We start from the raw sequence: 8,579 nt of genomic DNA on the forward strand, positions 1-8,579 counted from the left end.
GGGAAACACTGCTGCAGCATTAATTTGGGTATCATGCTATTGACCATCAGCCCCTGTCCTCCACAGGAAAGTCCTTGGTCAGTTCATCCACCTCATGATAATGCAAGTCTGCCTTTTGTGCAGTGTCTTAAAACCCCCTTGTGGTTGGCATCATTTCCTCCAGAAAATACTTCCTGGCCCCTTTCCAGGTGCTCTTCACCCCAGCCCACAGCAGTTGCCCCTCCTAAGTGTTGCCCATAACACCCTGATATCAGCCTGTCATTTGACTTGCTACTTTCTATTTCACCCACGTGTGGTTTATCCTGCTAGACTAGGAGGGACCCAAGGATAGGGGCTATTCCTTTGTTTCCAGGACCTGGCAAAGGGAAGGTGCCTATTAAGTATTTGATAAACAAATACAGCAAAGAAATTTTGTCCAAGGCAACAGTCAACCAATTTGTTTTTAGCTGATACGGGAAAGTTAGTGAAGATCTCTGCGAATAGTCTCCAGAGTTTGATTCACCTACACAGTGAGAGACCCATAGTGTATTTTAATTTTCATATGATTCTCAGTATGCTCAAGGGAGAATGAAAATGTTCGAATGGCTGGTGTTAGATTGACAAGTTCCTGGAACTTGATGAATCCCAGGTGCTCTGTGCTGCCATGATTGTTTTGGATGTGTGACAATCCATGTGCATCACTGGCATTGCCAAGGTCCCCCCTTACGACACCCGAGTGTGGACAGTTGCCTAATAAACTCATCAGTAAACCTAAGAAAAGGAATAGTAACTAATTCTGAGTGCTTATAGTGTGTGAAGCACTGTACAGGCGTGTGGTGGTATTTGTAAACCATTAACAGACTTGTTTTTCTTAAATTTTTACTCCGATTCCCCATTCTCAGGTATCCCAGTCTCCTGCAGTCTGGAATATTCCTTATTCTCTCTCTGGCTTTTATGGCCTTGATCATTTGGAAGACTGTGAACCAGTCATTTTGTAGAGTGTTGCTTAATTGGAGTTCGTCCCATGCTTTCTCGTGGCTGAACCATCACTATGTATTTTGCGGTCAAAATATGCAGAATCTGTATTCATTTCAACCTATGGATGGCATCTGATGCCTGTATGCCCTGTTGCTGGTGGCATTCATTTTAATCCTTTGACTAAGGTGGACTTCTGCCAGCGTCACTATGTTTGCCCCCGTTTGTAATTAATAAGTATTTCGTGGGGAGATATTTTGAGACTATGTAAAGTTCTCCTCGTCTCAATTCTACCCGCTAACTTTAGCATCTCTTGATGTTCCTTGCCTGAATTAATTTATTTTTACAGTTGTTGCCAAATGGAGGTTTTCTCGTACCATCATTCCCTCTTCATTTATTTGTGGGCTTTCTACTGCAAGAAAAAAAAAAATTCTGTAAGTCCCATTAACTTACTCATTTACATGTGTATGTGTTGTGGATTCATAGATTCCTATTCTGTTCATTGGTTTCTAATCAGTTCCCACCTTTTTCATTTTTTTGGATGTTCAAATTTTCCTAAATTTAGTAGTAGGAATTTCAAACCAGGCTGCTGCAAGCTTTGACATGTCCTCTTGGCAAAGTTTGACATGTCCTCTCGGCAAAGTAAGAAAAATGCTCAAAGAGCTTGAGTTTTTTTCTTAATTTCTGCTACAACAAGATGTTCCAGACTCATCTCCCTCTTTCCCTGCCAGAGCCCTGAAACCAGCCATTTTATTTTTGCATATGTAATAAGCTCCAAAATACATCGTTACTATTTTTGCTTTAAATAGTCAATTGTCTTTTAAAGATATTTAATTAATAAAAAAAAAGTCTTTATAGTTACCTATTTAAGTTTCTTCTGGTACTCATTATTTTGCCTGCAGATTCAAGTTTCCTATGATACTGTTTTACTTCTGCTCAAAAGACATTAACATTTCTTTCAGTGTAGGTCTACTGATGTTGAATTCTTTCAGTTCGTGTATATCTAAAAAGTATTTATTTTGCCAACCTTGAAAGCTATTTTTGATGGGCATGGAATTCTAGATAGCTTTTTTTTTTCTTGTGGTGCTTAAAATGCGTTACTCCCTGTTTCTAGCTTTATTTCCAGTGAGAAATCCTACTGTCCTTACCTTTGTTCCTCTGTATATAGTGTGTCTTTTTTACTCTGGCTGCTTTTTAAAGTTCTCTTTATTACCAGTTTTATTGCAATTTGATTATGATGCATAACCTTATATTAGGCCTTTTGAAATTGTCTCAGAAATCACTATTGTTCTGTTGCATTGTTCTCTTTTTTCTCTCTATGTTTCGTTCTGGATAGTTTCTATTGTTATGTCTTCTAGTTCACTAACCTTCTGCAATGTCTAATCTGCCACTAACCCCATCTGGTGTATTTTTCATTTCAGACGTGTAGTTTTCATCTCTAGAAGTTTGATTTGAATCTTTTGTATATATTCTACGTCTCTACTTAACACATTCCATCTTTCCTCTGGCTTCTTTAACATATGGGATACAGTAAGAACACCTTTATAATGTCCTTGTCTACTAATTCTATCATCTACTCCATTTCTGGATTTGTTTTAAATTGATGTATTTTTCTCCTCATTATGGGTAACTTTTTGTTTCCTCTTGGCATGTCTGGTAATGTTTTGTTGAATTGCAGACATTGTGAACTTTACCCCATGGTGCTGGTTATTTTTGTATTTCTATAAATATTCTGGAGCTTTATTGGGGGGATGTAATTAACTTACTTGGAAACCATTTTATCCAGGTTTTGCTTTTAAATGGTATTAAATGGGATCAGAGCAGAATTTAGATGAGGGCTAATTTTGTTCCATTACTGAGGCAAGTACACCCCCTGTACTCAATGCCCTTGAATTACTTCAAGCACTGTATGAACTCCAGGGATTGTTCCTTCTAATGCTTATGTGTTTTGTTGAGTTTTTTTTTTTTTTTTTTTTTTTGACCAGCTTCAAGATGTTTCCTTACATGTTGAAGAGTCAAGGGACCTCTCTGCAGACCTCCAGAGTTAGTTCTTATTCATTCGTGCGCTCGCTTGCTCGCTTGTTCTCAGGTTTTCTCTTCTCCAGCACACTGTGCTTAGAGCCCTAGCCGCCTTTCCCTCCCTCGGCTCCCAGCTCCATCTCCTCAACTCAGGAACACTGCTGCTTTATCTCATCTCTCTCCTCTCCCAGTGATCACTGTTCTTTGTTGCCTTATGTTCAATGTTTTGAAAATCACTCTTTCATATGCTTTGTCTGCAATTTAGTCATTTCATGCAAGATGGAAAATCAAGTCTCTATGATTTCATCTTGCCCAGAAGTGGAACTGAACTTGTTACTTTGTTATGGATAAGTTAGCAAATATGGTCTAAAGCACCTAGCCCTGTATGTCTGGGGATGCTATGCCAAAAGTTTGCCAGTGGAAAATTCTCCCAAATTCTAAGCAGCTCATTTACGAAAGAACTCAGTAGAGATTTTCTCAAACTTAACAAAAAAAAATTACACACGTCTCACTAAATTCAGACTAACTTTATCTCCCCCTCAGCTCCGGAGCCTTTAGTCAGGTCTGAAAAAGCCTGTGGTCACTTCAGCAGCAACCATCATGAAAGGAATTATGGGAGAGAAGGTCAGGATGCAAAGAGACAGGCATCTCTCTCCTGTTTGGTGTAAGCATGGTCACAGTTTTACAAAGCCATAAAATATTACAAATTATAAAATAATGAGATATTTATGACCTGGAAGTGTCCTGACAACTGAGGCACCTGGAGCTTCAGCTTCACAGCAAATCTGCCTATTTTATTCATTCACAGTGAAAAACCTTGGTCACAATCCAGTATGTGGATTTTATAAGCTGATAATGAGTCACCGTCTGCCATTAGACAGCCCTTTCCCTTGGCCAGGTCTTCAGATGACCTGGGTGGCAAGGATGGACTCTGCAAAACCAGGCTGGGGTGGTGCCCAGCTTGCTGGCTGGAGGAAGAGCCATTGCTTTGGGTTCTCAGTGTTTTTGGTGACAGATGATACGTAGTTAAAATGGCAGAAACACTATATCTTTTCTATCGTGATAAAGACATCAGGAAGTCAGGATGCAATCTTAATTTCTACCACTTGAAACAGAAATTGGTGTGTAAGGAAGCAGAGATTTTGTTCTGAGGGTCCTCATTATTATTTAAAAGTAGGTTTTCACGGGCCTGAAAGTTAGGTTTCCAAGTGGAGTTCATGGAACAAAAGAGCCAGTTTCTGTTCACAAAACCAAAGACCAAAGATAGATTACTGAATAATGTATAAGTTTGGTGTTATAAAAATAACATGTCTGTCTGAGTTTTTGTTAGGTAAAAGCATTAAGTACAAAATAACCTACTAGCCCTTTAAATAAAATGATTTACATCAACTGCTGTTGGGCCTCTAAGAAGTGTTAGCCTTCATGTCCAGCCCCTACACAGCCATATTATTTTAGAAACCTTGAGTGGGAGCTTTTCCTGATTTGTCAGAGTGAATAGTTTGGAAAAATCTCTAGCCTGTCACTAAGAAAAGGCTACCAACAATTGAGGAGCTAAAGCTCTTTCGCTGGAAATTTACTTGATGATCCAAAGAGTTATAGTTGAAGAGTTACCAGAGCTCAGGAAAAATATTAAAATTTATACAATTTGGAATCTGTTAGTTCTGCTTTTGGAATAACTGTATTTCCATTGCCAATGCTAGGACACAAGCCTAGGAGCATATTATGTCCCCAGTAAGTGGTTTAATTTTTTTTTTGTTTTTTAATACCTTGAAGGCAGGATCGCAGCATAACTTTTGTGGGCCCTAGACACTTTGGGGACACATTTCCTCCACAAAATATACACAAAATTGTATTTTGCAACTACACTGATATAAGGGCAAATATAATTCAGGCTCTATTAAAAATAAACTTTTCTTCAACCCTAACAACTCATTTTTTTCCTTCTGATTTTAAAATAAACTCAAACATTGTTGTGGTCCATTAAAAAAAATTTATGTTTCCCTAAAAGTACCAGGGGCTCTAAGCACTTTGTCTACTGTGCCTAATGAATAAGTTGGCCCTGATTAAAGGAAGAAATGAAGCAGGCATGCAGCCAAGCAGGGAGAAACAGATTCTAATACAGATAAATGGAAACTTGGGGTTCTAATGTTTCTGTTGGAAATAGCTGTCCAGTGGATGACAACCTCCCAACATTCATGTTTATTTTTTAGCCTGGATAACTGTGACTATGAATTCTTATTGACACTTTTTTAATCCTCTAAAAAAAGGGGGGCTTTTGTAGCTGACTCAGGATGAATTAGGTGCTCTGAGGAGCACTTAGATTCTTGATAAGACACACTTTTTGATGAATGCCAGACTTTGTAGGGAGTTTTCCAGGCCCTTCCTCAACTTACCTCCAAGAAACCAACAAAACTCATGAGCTACGCAGAGCTCAGTGACCTAATGGTGGACACTCCTAGTCTCTGTCCAGGCACACTAACAAAGTAGGGGAGTTGAGCCTGTGACTCCCACACTGAATCAGGACTCTGCAGGGTGGGTGGGGGCTGACAAGGTGTACAGAGGAGAGTAACCACAGCTCTCCTGGGAAAGGAGGCAAGGTTAAGTCTGGCTTGGCATCTAGGAACTTGGATTTTGGGAGGTTCTCACCGTCCCTGATAAACCCAGTGGCTTACTGCACCTAAACGTGTGCAAACCATATACTTCATGCTCAACAGCCACTTTCCTTCCAAGAGTCTGGAATGTTGATGTATCCTGGGCAGGAGACACCTACATGACTAGCCCCCAGCAATGACCCTAGCCACCAGGCTGGGGTGGTGCCCAGCTTGCTGGCTGGAGGAAGAGCCATTGCTTTGGGTTCTCAGTGTTTTTGGTGACAGATGATACGTAGTTAAAATGGCAGAAACACTAGATCTTTTCTATCGTGATAAAGACATCAGGAAGTCAGGATGCAATCTTAATTTCTACCACTTGAAACAGAAATTGGTGTGTAAGGAAGCAGAGATTTTGTTCTGAGGGTCCTCATTATTATTTAAAAGTAGGTTTTCACGGGCCTGAAAGTTAGGTTTCCAAGTGGAGTTCATGGAACAAAAGAGCCAGTTTCTGTTCACAAAACCAAAGACCAAAGATAGATTACTGAATAATGTATAAGTTTGGTGTTATAAAAATAACATGTCTGTCTGAGTTTTTGTTAGGTAAAAGCATTAAGTACAAAATAACCTACTAGCCCTTTAAATAAAATGATTTACATCAACTGCTGTTGGGCCTCTTAAGAAGTGTTAGCCTTCATGTCCAGCCCCTACACAGCCATATTATTTTAGAAACCTTGAGTGGGAGCTTTTCCTGATTTGTCAGAGTGAATAGTTTGGAAAAATCTCTAGCCTGTCACTAAGAAAAGGCTACCAACAATTGAGGAGCTAAAGCTCTTTCGCTGGAAATTTACTTGATGATCCAAAGAGTTATAGTTGAAGAGTTACCAGAGCTCAGGAAAAATATTAAAATTTATACAATTTGGAATCTGTTAGTTCTGCTTTTGGAATAACTGTATTTCCATTGCCAATGCTAGGACACAAGCCTAGGAGCATATTATGTCCCCAGTAAGTGGTTTAATTTTTTTTTTGTTTTTTAATACCTTGAAGGCAGGATCGCAGCATAACTTTTGTGGGCCCTAGACACTTTGGGGACACATTTCCTCCACAAAATATACACAAAATTGTATTTTGCAACTACACTGATATAAGGGCAAATATAATTCAGGCTCTATTAAAAATAAACTTTTCTTCAACCCTAACAACTCATTTTTTTCCTTCTGATTTTAAAATAAACTCAAACATTGTTGTGGTCCATTAAAAAAAATTTATGTTTCCCTAAAAGTACCAGGGGCTCTAAGCACTTTGTCTACTGTGCCTAATGAATAAGTTGGCCCTGATTAAAGGAAGAAATGAAGCAGGCATGCAGCCAAGCAGGGAGAAACAGATTCTAATACAGATAAATGGAAACTTGGGGTTCTAATGTTTCTGTTGGAAATAGCTGTCCAGTGGATGACAACCTCCCAACATTCATGTTTATTTTTTAGCCTGGATAACTGTGACTATGAATTCTTATTGACACTTTTTTAATCCTCTAAAAAAAAGGGGGCTTTTGTAGCTGACTCAGGATGAATTAGGTGCTCTGAGGAGCACTTAGATTCTTGATAAGACACACTTTTTGATGAATGCCAGACTTTGTAGGGAGTTTTCCAGGCCCTTCCTCAACTTACCTCCAAGAAGCCAACAAAACTCATGAGCTACGCAGAGCTCAGTGACCTAATGGTGGACACTCCTAGTCTCTGTCCAGGCACACTAACAAAGTAGGGGAGTTGAGCCTGTGATTCCCACACTGAATCAGGACTCTGCAGGGTGGGTGGGGGCTGACAAGGTGTACAGAGGAGAGTAACCACAGCTCTCCTGGGAAAGGAGGCAAGGTTAAGTCTGGCTTGGCATCTAGGAACTTGGATTTTGGGAGGTTCTCACCGTCCCTGATAAACCCAGTGGCTTACTGCACCTAAACGTGTGCAAACCATATACTTCATGCTCAACAGCCACTTTCCTTCCAAGAGTCTGGAATGTTGATGTATCCTGGGCAGGAGACACCTACATGACTAGCCCCCAGCAATGACCCTGGCACCAAGTCTCTCATGAGCTTCCCTGGGGGCACCGTCTCATTCATGTTGCCACAAGTAGTTCCTGAAGGAATTAAATGCATCCTGTGTGACTTCATTATGAGAGGGCTCTTGGAAGCTTACTCCTGGTTTCTTTCAGATTTCATGCCTTTCTTTTCCTTTGCTGATTTTGCCTTGTGTCCTTTTACTGAAATCAGTCACACCCATCAGTGCAACTCTCTACCAAGTCCTGTGAGTCCTCCTAGCCAATCCATGAACCCAGGGTTAGCCTTGGGGTTCCCCAAGTCATGGTTTCAAGTCCATGACACCAGTGGCTTGCAGTGAATTAAACAACAATTGTATTTGTGAAAGCACTACAAATTTAGACTTTCATGATTCCAGCAGATCAAGCCAACGGCTCACACTCAACACACGAGCAGGCAAGCAACCCCTCGAGTAAGAGTCAGCAGAAACAACCAGCAACAGAACTAGACCACCAGAGACTGCTGGCATGTGCCGGGTACGCAGCATATACTTATGAAATGTTTAAATAAATGAAACGTGAAACAGTAAGATGACAAGTAATTGGACATTATCAGTACTGAACAGGCAGATTCGAGAAAGGAACAAATGGAATTTCTAAAAAAGAAAAGAGGTTTTAAGTAAAAAATCTCAATGAATGAGTTAAAGAATAGATTGCATATGACTGCAGAGAACTAATGAAGAAGCAGATATATCAGGAAAAAAATTACACAGAATGAGCCGAGACAGGATTGAAAATGTGAAGGAAAAGTTCGGAGTTACGGGGGATTTCTGCTCTGACCAAGATAGAGTAACAAAGACTGCATATGCCTTCGTACCTAAAACAATTAAAACAGCAGATAAAATATATAAACCAATAGTTCTCCAGGCAATAGGACCCCAGGCAATGAAGTGACAAATTTTAAATTATTTTATTTATTTATTTATT

This window comes from Mandrillus leucophaeus, unplaced genomic scaffold, assembly GCF_000951045.1.
Source record: "Mandrillus leucophaeus isolate KB7577 unplaced genomic scaffold, Mleu.le_1.0 Scaffold69, whole genome shotgun sequence".
NCBI lineage: Eukaryota > Metazoa > Chordata > Mammalia > Primates > Cercopithecidae > Mandrillus > Mandrillus leucophaeus.